Here is a 14,827-nt window from a genome sequence, read left to right as displayed (position 1 = left end):
GTATCTGACTTTGCAATAAAAATAAATAAATCTTTAAAAATATATATATGCATTATAAATTTAGGATGTGTAGGTTAAAAAGTGATATCTCTTATTTTACATACTCCTGGGTATACACAGACATTTAGGACGGCCACTTTTTCAGTTATTATGCACTTTTTTCCCATCTTTAATATTCCACTGCTTGTCTTTTTCTTCCAGGGAAAGTTTCTCCCTCAAATAGTGGGACAGCTCAAGGGTGTGTAATCTAAATAAACAGCCAAAGTATTTCTTTTCTCCACATACATGCTCCAGATTACAACTTGCATTCTCTGAGTTTAATGAGCACTGGGGCTAGACTGTTTTCCATTTAAAAAAAAAAAAAAGAAGGGGAGTAAGGCAGCAATTCAATAAATGTTCCAGTAAAATATAGCCATCCTAACATCTGTGTTAAATTAGAGGAGACGCAAGACAAAACATTGACTCTTGAGGTTAAATCTAAATTTCCTGCTGCAGTTCTGAAAGAGTTGGAGAGTCTAGATAAAAAATACAACAGAGAATATGGGACCAGAAAAGTTTTAAAGCATGTTTCAAAAGTCAATAAATGACAACACTTAAATTAAGTCAGCAGTTACCCAATAGTCACAAAAAGAAAACTGCTAAAATTCCACACCATGCCCAAATCCTATCCCAAGTTAGGGAAGACACAGAGTCTGTGGGATACAGGACAGGCCAAAAACCTCCTCTGATTTCTCTTGCAGGATGTTGTTGAACTTCCACATTTTCTTCTCTAGAATGTCCTTAGATAATACATGAATTTCAATCCATATTATTTCAGCCTTCTTTGGGAATTAACTGTTTTGAATTTCATAATACATACTGCAAGTACAAAAAAAAAAAAAAAAAAAAAAACAGGCTCCCAAAAGGTCAAAGGCCAACAAGCAAGATTGATGATTCCAGCAAAATACTGAAGATTTTGAGGCCAAAACCAGAATTCAGCAAACTCTGTTTTTAAGTCTGACTTGTGAAGCTACACTTCTTATCAAACTTGTGAATAAAACTAAATTGTAAGGAATGACTACACAGCCATGTGGAACTGTCTCTAGAATGCTACATACCAAATGCATGCATGTTCAAATAAATGAGGATCTTGTTATTCTGAGGAATTCAGAATGAGATATCCTCATACCAAGTGCCATGGCAGCAAGAAATGCTTACATCTAAACCTTGCACCTTCAAAAACGTTTCTCAACCCTAAGGAACCCGACTCAATCAACAAACGATACTACTAGGAAGTAGTCATATAAAGTCATTTTAAACAAAGTTATTATCAGTTAATTCCTGATTTGACATCTACAAAATCCAGATTCAGCGCATGGTCTTCAAGACCTTTTATCAATGTATCCCTCAATTGACTATTAGCCCTCCTCTAAAGCTGTCTGCAATTCCTTCTACCCATCACTTCACCCCTTGGTTTCTTTCATTGGTTTCTCTCTGTGATGTCAGAAGGTCCCAGGGCTCAGTCCTCGGCTTTCTTCATCATCACTCGTATCCTTGGAGAAATTATCCAATCTATATACGCCAATGACCTCCAAAGATCTCTTCTCAGCTGAGACCTCTCTCTTGAGTCCCAGGTAAACAACTATTTCACATCTCCACTTTCATGGTCAAGTTTAGTATATCCCAAATGGAGCTTCTGATTTCTGCCTTGCCCCATCCTGCCCTACAAGCTTCCTACTCCTAGCTGACGCTCCATCTCTGCAGTTTTTCAATACTCAACCCTTCATGCCACCTGTGACCCTCAGACTCCACATTTGATCTGTTGGAGAATCCCGGTAGCCAAAAGAACACTATCAGAAAAGCCAGCCTGTCTAGAATAGGATCCATTTCCTCATGATTTTCACAGCTACTGCCCTGGTCATAACTACATCCCTAGCTCTCCCCTCTGCCATCCCAGTGGCCTCCTAAGCAGCTTCTCTGCTTCCATTCCTGCCTCTTAAAGAGCTGCAAGACCCATTTAAAACCAGGGCTGTCATGTCATATACCTCACCTGTACTCTACTATTACTCTGCATTTCATTCAGCCTCATGCAAAAGGCTTCTGCTCAACCTGCTGCAATCGTACGGACCACCTACCTATTGCTTCAGCATCAGCCATGTTTCTTAGATCTGCATCAGTCAGTTCTCTGCTCCTATAAACCCTTTCCCCACACACTTCCCTCACCTCCTTCACTTCTCAGCGAGACCGGCCCTATATGCTCATTTAAAATTGCAACCACTCTCCCTCCAGTACCCGTAGTCTTTTTCCCCTAAGAAAATATTAGCAGTACTTCAAAAAGCTTAATACAAAAAAAAAAAAATTAGAGCCCATGTCTTAGGAGGGATCTTCAAAAAGTTCATGGAAATGTATGCATGTTCTGAAAAAAGCTATGTCAGGATTTCATAAACTTTGCACTAGAATAATCTCAACTTTAAATTCTATTTTTCATGAACCTTTGGATATTACATCATTCACTTATTTAGCTTCTGCTTGTTCACCCCAATACTGCAAGCCCCCTGTGGGAAGTCATTTTTGTGTGGCTCACTGATCTATTCAGGGGGCTAGAATATAGGCATGCAGTCAGTACTCAGTACAAATTTACTTACAGAAATCAATCATTCCTTCTATTGTTGCCAGGGCAGGTATTTCATGCAGTGGTTAAGACAATGCCTGGAGCGCCTCCATCCTTCCCTGGTTTAGAGTACCTGAGATCAGGTACCTGCTCTGCTCCTTACTCTAGCTTTCTGCCAGGTGTGAACCGTGAAAAGTACCACATGGTGGTTCACACACATGGGCATAAGACCCAGATGAGTTCTTGGCTTCTTGCTTTGGCCTGGGCCAGGCCCAGCTATTGTGAACACTTGAGGAGTGAACCACTGAATGTGAAATCCTAACAAAAATAAATAGGATTTCCAAAACTTGATAAAAAATAGTATCTAAAAACACAGTTTTGTGCAGTTTTCACCTTGTTAAGCTGACTTTGCTTGACCTCTCAGTAATAACTACCCTTCCTCCTCCTGTCAAACTGCAGCACAGAACAACTTTCCTGCTCTGGAATCTCTTCTGCATTAACCCTGCTCTGTTTACCATAGATATTCATACACTCATTGCATCACGTGCTTTGTGATGTTAAGTGAAGCATCAATACAACTAAACTGTTTCACAATACATTTTGTTTTTTTACGAGTTGATGCCTTTAAAAACATTACCATTTCAGGAGCAGGTACAAGAAAAATGTTCAATGACTCCTCTCTACAAAGTAAGCAAAGTGAGCACAAAACTCTCAGACTTGGAAGAATTAAAGCCATTGGAATATGTGGGTGCATCCTGCTCTGGAAAGATGCATCTAAAGAAGAGAATGAAGAGGATCAGAGTTCATTTGTTGTAGGGTAAATTCTGAAAAAAAAAAATGCATGACCTTTCTTTAATGAGAAATCCAACTCAGTTATTGGTTTAATTTGTATGCCCTGACACAGGTATGCAGCAGTTTTAACCTCACCAACCTAACAAGGTCACTTGTTGTGGAAATAAATTCTTCACAGAAGTAATCAAATATAGAATATATTCATTAGAGTAAGCCCTGATCCAGTCTGAACACCCCTTAGAAAAGAGGGAACTATGGACTTGGGAACAGATACACATACAAGGAATATGATAGGAAGACACACAGGGAGAGGAGACCATGTAACATCCGAGGGATTAATGAGTCCACGAGGCTTAGAACAGATCCTTCCCTCACGCCTGCAGAGGGACCGTAGGTGGCCCTGCTATATGACAATTCATGCCTGTTGGTTTAAGTCATTGAGTATACACTTTATTATTACAGCAACCCACGGACACTGATACATAGTATTTGGGTACAGAAGATTGACCTGATTAGATACCTACCTTTCAAAATGACTGAAATTACAACATGCCTCCTGAGACTAAAGTTCTTTCAGGATTTTGTTTTTAAAGTGACATTGTGGGCCTGGCAGTGTGGCCTAGTGGCTAAGGTCCTCGCCAGGATCCCATATGGTCGCCGGTTCTAATCCCGGCAGCTCCACTTCCTCTCTGTCTCTCCCCCTCTCTGTATAACTGACTTTGTAATAAAAGTAAAAATGAAAATCTAAAAAAATAAAGTGACATTGTAATTATTACCTTCACTGGTAAAATCCATCTTAGAGAAAGGTAATTGTCTTCCTATTCTGTCCAAAAGACTCTAGCATGTTCTAGTAATTTCTATAGGTGAGCTGACCTACCTTTGATGAAGGCCATCTAAACTGGACTTACATGAAGGAGGCAGCAATTTGGAAAACTGTTCAAATTTTCCAAATACGACTGAATTCAACTTGATTGGTTCCCATTTTAGAAAAAGCTATGGTTTGAGTTCTTCACACAACTGTACATAGGCCCTTATTCTTTGGCTCAATATACAATTAACCTCTGGACTCTAGTAACATGCCCTAAGCCGTATTCTGAAAAGGAAAAAAAAATGAGAGCTACTGTTTTAAAACTTAAATGTGAGGTGAAAAACTTAGCTTGGTTCCCTTGCAAGTTGAAAGTCCAGGATCTTACACCTTTCCCAGGTGTGACTATGAGAACTGAGTGCCATGTGGACAGGATTCTGAGAGGCTTTGCTCTTACTGGGGCCCCAGCTCAGATTTTATCTGCCCTAGCCTAATTTCTCCTTGAGGCCATGCCAAGAACACATTTCTTTTTTATTACTGTGCACAAATGAAAAAATTAGGTAAAATTTAAGCATGATTGTGAGTTATTGGATATTGCCCAGCAAATGAAGAATCACAATTAGCAAATCAGACACGCAAGCAACTAACACTGCAAACTATTAAGCAGGTTGGGCCCGGCGGCGTGGCCTAGCAGCTAAAGTCCTCGCCTTGAAAGCCCCGGGATCCCATATGGGCGCCGGTTCTAATCCCAGCAGCTCCACTTCCCATCCAGCTCCCTGCTTGTGGCCTGGGAAAGCAGTTGAGGACGGCCCAATGCATTGGGACACTGCACCCATGTGGGAGACCCGGAAGAGGTTCAAGGTTCCCGGCTTCGGATCGGCGCAGCATCGGCCCGTTGCGGCTCACTTGGGGAGTGAAACATTGGACGGGAGATCTTCCTCTCTGTCTCTCCTCCTCTGTGTATATCTGGCTGTAATAAAATGAATAAATCTTTAAAAAAAAAAAAACTATTAAGCAAGTTGACCAAAGCACCGGATGTTTCTAGACATTCTAGTCATCAAAAAAATGATGCAAGAAACATGCAATCTTTCATTTCGCTCAGGGGAGAAATGAAGTCCAAAAGACTTAGTGGCAGAACAAGGGCTTAGACCCAGATTGCCCTGGCCACACACTGTGAGCTGAACAAGTGGCATTACAGAGAGTCGATCCCATTGCTTCAAGAGCTTCATGTGTCCTATCCTTTGTTGCAGAACAACCCTCACAGGTCAGTACTTCTTACATACTATGTCACGTAAGGGGAGCTCAGGAGTAGCACAAGATTTGCCCCAGATTTCACACCTGGTAGCTCTGGAATCAAATTCCAAAGCCTATCTTACCAAAAATAAAAATTACTCCCCCTGGGGCTGCAATTGTGACCGACTGTGTTAAGCTGCCAGCTGCAACATTGCTGGCATCCCATATCAGATCATCAGTTCAAATTTTCTGCTCCATTTCCATCCAATCACTGCTAATGAACCTAGAAAAGTAGTGGAAGATGGCCAAGAAGTGCGGTCCCTGCCACCTTTGTGGGTGTCCACGCTCCACTGTGGCCATTGGAGAGAGAAGCAGCACATGGAAGATTTCTGTTTTTTTTTTTTTTTTTAAAGATTTATTTATTTTATTACAAAGTCAGATATACACAGAGGAGGAGAGACAGAGAGGAAGATCTTCCATCCGATGATTCACTCCCCAAGTGAGCCGCAACGGGCCGATGCGCGCCGATCCGAAGCCAGGAACCAGGAACCTCTTCCAGAACTCCCACGTGGGAGCAGTGTCCCAATGCATTGGGCCATCCTCAACTGCTTTCCCAGGCCACAAGCAGGGAGCTGGATGGGAAGTGGAGCTGCTGGGATTAGAACCGGCGCCCATATGGGATCCCAGGGCGTTGAAGGCGAGGACTTTAGCTGCTAGGCCACACCACCAGGCCCGGAAGATTTCTGTTTCTTAAGATTTATTTGAAAGGCATGCTAACAATGAAAAAATCTCCTTTACTGAGCATTATTCAAAGCTATTCAGAACCATTCTAACCTGCCCCTAAGGTAAGCAGTCTCCTCATTTTCCATGTGGGGAAGATGACATTCCAAGAGATGATGTGACCTCGTGTGGAACAAAGCTTCAGGAACACGGAGCTAAGTTGCAAAGCCAGGTCTAAGGATGCCATGCTCACCATATTCTGGTCACTGCACCAGGCTGCCTTGCCAGGTCCTTCTAGTAATTGAGTCAGTGTTTCTTGAACCATTAGACTATTTTAAATGGCCCATTAGAGCAAAGGAAGGCACTTAAGGCAGCATAAAGGATTACAGTGAAACAGCTTGATGACACCATAACAGGAAGAAAAATATGATCTGGGGTAGCCAGAGTAAATTCACATTATCAATTCACAGAGCAGCAAACATGCTCACTTTCCAAATAATTGCATCCTTGATTTGATTTACATAAATTGAAATAAATACATTTCTAAAATAGAAATCACAGAAAGAGGGGTACATAGCATACATTACAAGGCAAGCTCTAGGTATCAAGTATACAGCAGACTCACTTGGCAGCAAAAATTGATCTGAGCCACAGAGGTTTTTTAAAATAAACTATTAATCCACTTTGCATAAACCTTCACACATTTTGCTTCTAAATAGCTTAATGTGTCTGATTAGGGGTTCTATATCTCAAGGTCTACTGAGAAGTAACAAAACATCTGGTGACAAGGTTTTAGATGGCCCCACTTTAAGATTAGGAAACTGAAATTTAGAAAGAATACAATTTAATGACATATTCCTCTAACTCATCAGGCCTTTTTTGCTGATGTAAGATTCAATATTTGTGGGCCCAGTGCAGTGGCCTAGTGGCTAAAGTCCTCGCCTTAAACACGCCAGGATCCCATATGGGCGCCGGTTCTAATCCCAGCAGCTCCACTTCCCATCCAGCTCCCTGCTGTAGTCTGAGGAAGCAGTCAATGAAGGCCCAAAGCCGTGGGAACCTGCACCGACGTAGGAGACCCAGAAGAGGCTCCTGGCTCCTGGCTTTGTATCTGCTCAACTCCAGCCATTACGGCCACTTGGGAAGTGAATCAACAGACAGAAGATCTTCCTCTCTGTCTCTCCTCTCTGTTTATTGACTTTCTAATAAAAATAATCTTTTTTAAAAAAAGAAGGAAGGAAGGAAGGGAGGTAGGGAGGGAGGCAGGCAGGCAATGCAGGTAAGAGGGGGAGTATGGGTGGAAAGTATCAATAAGCTCCTAAATTTGTATTTCACTACATGTGAAAAATTTCCACTTCATATAAAATTGTAAAAACACAATCTATAATGGGCCCGGCGGCGTGGCCTAGCGGCTGGAGTCCTCGCCTTGAAAGCCCCGGGATCCCATATGGGCGCCGGTTCTAATCCTGGCAGCTCCGCTTCCCATCCAGCTCCCTGCTTGTGGCCTGGGAAGGCAGTCGAGGACGGCCCAAGGCTTTGGGACCCTGCACCCGTGTGGGAGACCTGGAAGAGGTTCCTGGTTCCTGGCTTCGGATTGGCACACTGGCCGTTGCGGCTCACTTGGGGAGTGAATCATAGGACGGAGGATCTTCCTCTCTGTCTCTCCTCCTCTCTGTATATCTGACTGTAATAAAATAAATAAATCTTTAAAAAAAAAAACAATCTATAACATCTTAAAACCTTGAATTTAGTCCTTAACACATTTTAAGCCCACATGTCTTCACTAATTGCGTCTACCAAACACATAAGGGAAAAAATTAGGTCTAAGTTTCATAAAATTGAATAGAAGGAAATACGTTCTAACTTATGCTATGAAGCCACTATTATCCTGATACAAAAAAAAGAGAGAGAGACTGGGATGTCAGGGTAGTAGCATAGCCAGCTAATCCTTTGCCTGCAGCACCAGTATCCCATATGGGTGCTGGTTTGGGTCCAACTGCTCCACTTCTAATCTGGCTTCTTGATGAGGCCATGGGGTCTTGGGACCCTTCACCCACACAAGAAACTCAGAGGAGACACCTGGCTCCTGGCTTTAGAACAGCCCAACTCTGGTCATTGTGGCTATTTGGGGAAGAGAAAAACAGTAAAACACAAAATATTTAATTCTCACACAAATAAAATCCAAAAATTCTTTGCAATCGCTAGTATGTAAAATCCAATAATATATCAAAGGATAATGCATCATGACCCAGTACAGAATGCAAGGTTTGTTTAACATGTGAAAGCAGTTTAATTCACCTTACTAATAAACAAAACAGAAAAGCCCTTTGGGGGCAGGTGCAATGGTATGTGAAGTTAAGCTTCCACTCATGGTGCTGGCATCCCATTTGGGTGTCGTTTTGAGACCTGGCTGCTCTACTTCTAATCCAGCTCCCTGCTTACAGTGTGGGAAATCAGCAGAGAATGGCCCAATTCCTTGTGACCTGTACCCTCTTGGGAGGCCTGATGATGATTCTGGCTTTAGACCAGCTCAGTTCCAACCATTAGACCATCTGCAGAGTTAACCAATGAACGAAAATCACTCTTTCCTTCTCTCTCTATAACCCCATGCCTTTGAAGTGAAAATAAATCTAAACACAACAATAGCAACAAAACTCTTTTAAAAAATGAAATCTTATCACTAGGTACAGGAAATTTTATTTTATTTTATTTTATTTTTTTTTACAAACTCTCACATTTATTCCTGGTCTTAAAAAATCTCAGCATAGTAGGAATAAAAGGGAAATTTCTCAACCTGCTAAATGACATATCCAAAAACCCTCAAGTTATAATATCATATTTATAATTGTGAAACTGAAAACCACAAGATTTCTTTCTCATCATATATGACATATATTTGTCATTTTAGGATTGGCTTATTTCACTGACCATAATGCCCTCCAGTCAGGATCATTTTGTTGCAAATGATAGAATTTCATTTGTTTTAATGGCTGAGTAATATTCCATAGGAGTAGATGTGCCACAGTTTCTTTATCCATTCCTCTTTTGAGAGGCATCTGAATTGTTTCCATGTCTTTTCTATGTAGATTATGCTGTTGTAAATACAGGATTACAGGTCACTTTATAATTTACAGATTTCATTTCCTTTGGTTATATTCCCAGAAGTGGGATAGCTAGGTAATACAGTAGATCAATTTTCACTTGTCTAAGCACTCTTCATACTGACTTCCATAGTGGCTGCACTAACCTACACTCCCACCTGCAACGAAGTAGGGTACCTTTCTTCCCACAGCCATGGCAGCAGTTGTTAGATATCCGAGTGCAGGCCAATCTCACCGGAGTTACGTGGAATCTCAATGCAGTTCTTACTTGTATTTCCCTGATAGCTAGGAAGCATGAGCATTTTTCCATGTTTATTACCCATGTGAATTTGTTCTTCTGAAAAATGCCTGCTCATTTTTTCTCTCCTATTTCTTCACAGGGTTGTTTGTCTTGCTGAGCCTGCTCTTAAGGGAACAAATAGCAAGCACAGGCGCCCATAACCATTCTGTGTAAAGAGAACAGCAGGGAGCCCATTCCTGCCTCTAAGATCATCCTATTCTGTGACAGGACAGCCTGTGAGTGTGATGTGCTCTGGACAGCACACCCAGGACTCTCAGTCACCCAGCTTGGCTTCTCCAGGCCAGACCTAGAGTCCCAAAAGCATCAACCCCAGCTCATCCCAGGGCCCCAAACCACCATGCTATGCTCCTCCTGCACGCAGAACCACCTCTGCCCAGCTGGACCAGCAGGAACCACCTCACCTTGACGGTTCCCCATCTGCTGACACAACCTGCAGATTCCCACGCCTTATCATCATTTAGCATTGCCTCCTCAGCCCACCAGTCCTCCCCTCTTCACAGGGTCCACATCGACCAGGCCCAGCCAGACACGCTGTCCCACAAGTCTCAATGACTTCAGATACTGCACCAGGTCCCACTATTGGAATAATGAAATGAATGCTGAATCAATTAAATGGACAAACGGGGTGCATAGTTGTAAGCCACAACCTCACCAGCACTTCAAACGAATCCTTCCCCCTTTTCCCCTGCATGGCACTTCCTGCCTTCCAACACACTTCAGTTCTTTCACATTTCATTACTTCTTGTCCCTAACACCCTCCCAAATGTAAGCTCCGTAACAAAGTGATACGTGTCAATTTACGCTTGTATCCAACACACACAGAGTAGCGCCTGGCATGGAGTAGGCACTTATTAAACATGAGAATGGCAAGGCTACACTGCTGAGCGGGCTTAAGATCCATCATGGCATTTTCTCAGCAACGATTCCTCAGAGTTCTTGGCAGTCACTCCTCCCTAGGGTGGCACCCCCGCCCCCTGGGTGCACACATTTGTCATTGTAGCCTCATCAACAGCTTACTTCAGGGCAGCTGTTGCTACAGCACAGTGAACTACTAAAGGAAACACCAACATCTGGAAAACGCACTCACTCTTTCAGCCCTCCTGTGCCAGGAAAAGCACCTTTTGGGTATTTTTACAATCAAGTAGTAAAGTGACTAGAAAATGCTGCTTGCAAAATGCACTTAGTGAGGAACTGGTGAAGGAAAATTCAAACACTTGTCAGAATTAAACTTTCAAAACACTCGGTTTCAGGAAAGATTAAATTTCAGTTTATGTTAGTCCATGGTAGGAAAATCATCTCTATTTTAATCGTAAAAATTCAGGAGTGGGACCGGCACCATGGCATAGCACGTTAAACCTTCCCCTATGCCACTGGCATCTCGTATGGGCAGCTCCACTTGATTCAGCTCCCTGGTGATGGCCTGGGAAAGCAGCAGAGGATGACCTAAGTCCTCAGGACCCTGCACCCACATGCGAGACCCAGGAGGCCCTGGCCACTGGCATCGAATCAGTCGAGCTGCAGCAGCCATTGCAGCCATTTGGGGAATGAACCAGAGGATGAAAGATCCCTTTCTGTAACTCTCCCTTTCAAAAGATAAAACCAGGAGTTATTTGTCAGCAAAATCAAGGTTTTTAATTCATATGCTGTCCAACACGTAATGACAATGGTTTTCCCATGATGTTCTACATGATTCTGAAGGAATCCAGTATTTGAAAGCATGTGCTATAGGCTGAAACTTCAGCTAATTTATCCTGTTTAGTTCTCGTGCTCACGGAGTAGACTGGACAAGACCCATTTCACAACCATAGCTCTCCGAGTCATTGCCACAATAGTGGGAACATTAACAAGAGAGATCTGATGAGCACGACAGCAGAATGGTGGGTGTAGAAATTCCAGCACATACTTTTGCGAGCCTGAGGCATTTAATGACAATATATCAACAAGTAATTGCAATAGCTTGCCCACACTGTGGAGCTAATTAGGGGAGCAGAGCTGCAGTTCATGTTCACATGTTGGATTCAAACATCCCCAGTATTTCCCATAATATTGTTCTGCCTCCCCAAAGCTGCGTTCTGACACAAGCTTCCGTGGCTGAGAGCCCAGCCGGAAGTCCTGACAGGCAGGTCTAACTAACTCCGTGTTAAGCGTTATTATGAGCAGGACTGACAGCACAGATGGGACTCACCTTGTGGATTCACCTAGTACCTCTTTTCCAAAGTCTTTGCAAGGGTTCAACAGACCCAAGACGAGGAGAAAATCATCCCTTTCCCCAGTCAGCTTTCTGGGATGCAGCCTAGAAGCTTAAAACCCACCTCTTTCACACAACAGAAGACTTAAAACAAGGAGCACTACATTCAGGAAATAAGATGAACAAAGAAAAAGTGAATCTACCAAAGACAGATGGGAGGTGAGTAAGTTACACAAGAGAAACAAGGAAAATTCTGAGACCCAAAATATAACAAGAGGGGCTGGTGCAGTGGCACAGCACACTGGTCCTCACCCTGCAGCACTGGCATCCCATACCGGCACCGGCTTGTGCTGTGGCTGCCCCCACATCTCACCCAGCTCTTTGTTATGGCCTTGGAAAGCAGAAGAGGATGGCCAAGTTTTTGATACTCTGCATGTACATGGGAGACCAGGAAGAAGCGCCTGGTTTCACATCAGCTCATCTCTAACCATTTGGGGAAAGCAAGCAGATGGAAAACCTCTCTCAGGGTCGGTCGGTCTCTCTCTCTCTCTCTCTCTCTCTCTCTCTGCAAAACCTCCTTTTCAAGTAAAAAAAATTTTAAGTAACAAGAGACTGGGACAGATTCGGGGTGTGAACAGAGAAGCATTGGTCTGGAGATAGTGAAAAACAAGGGGTAGAGAAAACAAACAAAAGTAAATCAGGAAAATAGAGTAAAGAGACCAAGAGAGCTGTAACATTTGACAGACAAGGCCGACCCAGCTTCCAGTTCTCTGGGAAAGCAGTCCCACGGCCCTGCGGCTCCTCCCTGTTAACTCCGCCAGCACCCCAGTGGCTCAGGCTGCGACAGCCGGTGATTCGCGTCAGACCCTCATAAAGCAAGCACAGAGGAATGCAAAATCACTTCCTATGTGACAGACAGACGCCAGGGAACGCGGGGCCCGGAAACGCTGCTCTACAAGGCCGCTGTGAGCAGGCAGCCTGCTTCCCCCAGCCTCGAGTGGCCAAGCTGCCTGTGGAACCGACTGCACCTTTACCACGGAACAGGGAGAAGCTGCAGGAGCGCACCCCCGGGCTCACACCGCCCCTGGCCAGGATGCCCAGGGTGATGCTCTGAGCGAGGCGCCGGCCACACGCGCCGGGGCAGGGGCTCTGCTCCCCATGCTTTTCCCTCTTTAGGGAAAGTTAAGAATCGCACTCACAACAGCGAACAGTGTCAGAGCGTTACTACACCTGCAGCGTCTCAGTATTCTAGGCTTTCCCGAGCTTGCCTCCTCCAAACCTCAGACTTTTTCAGTAAACTAGTTCCAAAGGCTCCTGCAGATCTCCAGGTATATAGTAATGACTCCACTTCTGACACCTGCTGTCTCCATTAGCTGACTTTTCATTACCACATTGCAGCACCTGAAACAAGCCAGTTTTTTTCTCAGTTTATTATTTTTTAACAGATTCGATGCGATGTGTAGGCACATTTCTAAAAATATAACGAACATAATCATACTCTTTCTGCCTCCCTTCCACAGTCTTCTCTTCTTTTTTTCTTAGTTTTTGAGATAACACATTTACAGGATATAAAAAGGTTTATTCACCAACAAGAAACTATTTACAAAAGAGGGTTTCGTTTGGCTCATTGTTTTGGAGGTTCAAGTCCAAGCTCAGGCAGGACCCATTTTGGTTTAGCCATCTGATGAGGTCAGACAATGGTAACAGAGAGCACACGCACATCACACATCACCCAGCAAGCAAACTGCCTCAGACCCCTCTGCTTTTATAACTGCCTCAAGAGCTGGAAGCACCTTCCACAGACATGCCTTCAGTGGCCTCAGGGAGCCCCATGAGGTCCACCTCCAATCCCCATAACAGAGCCAAGTTCCCATCCTTTGAACATCAACGAGTTCAGGGCCCCTATTCTATTCAGTTATGGCAAGAATTGACTAGTGGTTTGAGTTCCTCGAAAAAGAAATCTGTAAAGCCAAACACACTTAGATCACTAATTGTTGGTTTCTTCCTGATGTCATTCTGACTTGAACTGTTTCAAGTGAAAAGGAATGTGGGGAGTATATTGTTTAGGCAGGTAAAAAAAAAATACTGCACGTTTCTCGTTCCCTCCCCACTCCCCACCATCTTGACAACCACACTAGGCTGAAGGTCCCTCCTGAAGGCAGGAAGATGGTGGCCACCAAGCAGACGAAAGAGTCACCGGACTTGGTCAACTCGAGGTCCCAGAAGTGCTGAAGAGTGGAAAACACACACCAAGCTACAAGCAGTCTCTGAAGACAATCCGACAAGGCAAAGTGAAGCTGGTCAACCTTGCCAACCACTGTCCGGCCTTGAGGAAATCCGAAATAGAGTATTGCACCATATCGGCCAAAACTGGAGTCCATTACTGCAGTGGCAATCATATAGAATTGGGCACAGCATGCGGAAAACACTACAGAGCGAACACACGTTCTATCACTGAGCCAGGTGATTCTGAGATTGTAACAAGCAGGCCAGAACAGACTGGTGAAAAACAAGTCATGATTTTTTTTTTAATAAAACCTGCCAGAGCTTGTTTAAAAAAATACTACAAACTGAAAGACTCTCCTCCCCAAAACAAAGATGGCCTGGACACACATTAACCCTGGGGGCCTGAATGCAACTTACCGTAGAAAGCTTGGTGGTTCAATTCTGTGCGATCCAAGGAGAACTGGTAAAAGAAGTCCCTCTTGCCAACCTCCAGAATCAAGAAACCAAGGAGCAATGAAAATGTCACAAAGCCAACAAGAAGAGATTTCAAAGTTACCACGTTGAAAAAAAGCTGTAAACACCACTGCCAACCTCTCCCTTCACAGTTCTCCAAGCACTGTGACTTCTGCGCTCCACATTTATCGTGAACGTCCACCCACAGGTGAAGTTCATCACAGTGGAATTGCTCTCAGCTGCTGTAATTGCCTCTGGGAGGAGGAACTGAATGCTGCTCCCACTAAAGGCATCACAGCTGGTTTTAATATGAAGATGGCAACCTGTAAGTGGTCATCCTTAATTATTCTGAAACCAGAAAACATTCTCTACAGAACACCATGTGAAGCCATTGACTCAATGCCTCAGACACATAAGA

General features: G+C 43.6%; 1 pseudogene; it reads left to right on the top strand.

Moving 5' to 3' along the window:
- Positions 1-13,896: 13,896 nt before the first annotated feature.
- On the top strand, positions 13,897-14,603 carry LOC101534692 (large ribosomal subunit protein eL30-like; annotated as a pseudogene).
- The last annotated feature ends 224 nt before the right edge of the window (positions 14,604-14,827 follow it).

This window comes from Ochotona princeps, chromosome 18 (genome assembly GCF_030435755.1).
Source record: "Ochotona princeps isolate mOchPri1 chromosome 18, mOchPri1.hap1, whole genome shotgun sequence".
Lineage (NCBI taxonomy): Eukaryota > Metazoa > Chordata > Mammalia > Lagomorpha > Ochotonidae > Ochotona > Ochotona princeps.
This window is presented reverse-complemented; position numbering and strand designations above follow the sequence as displayed.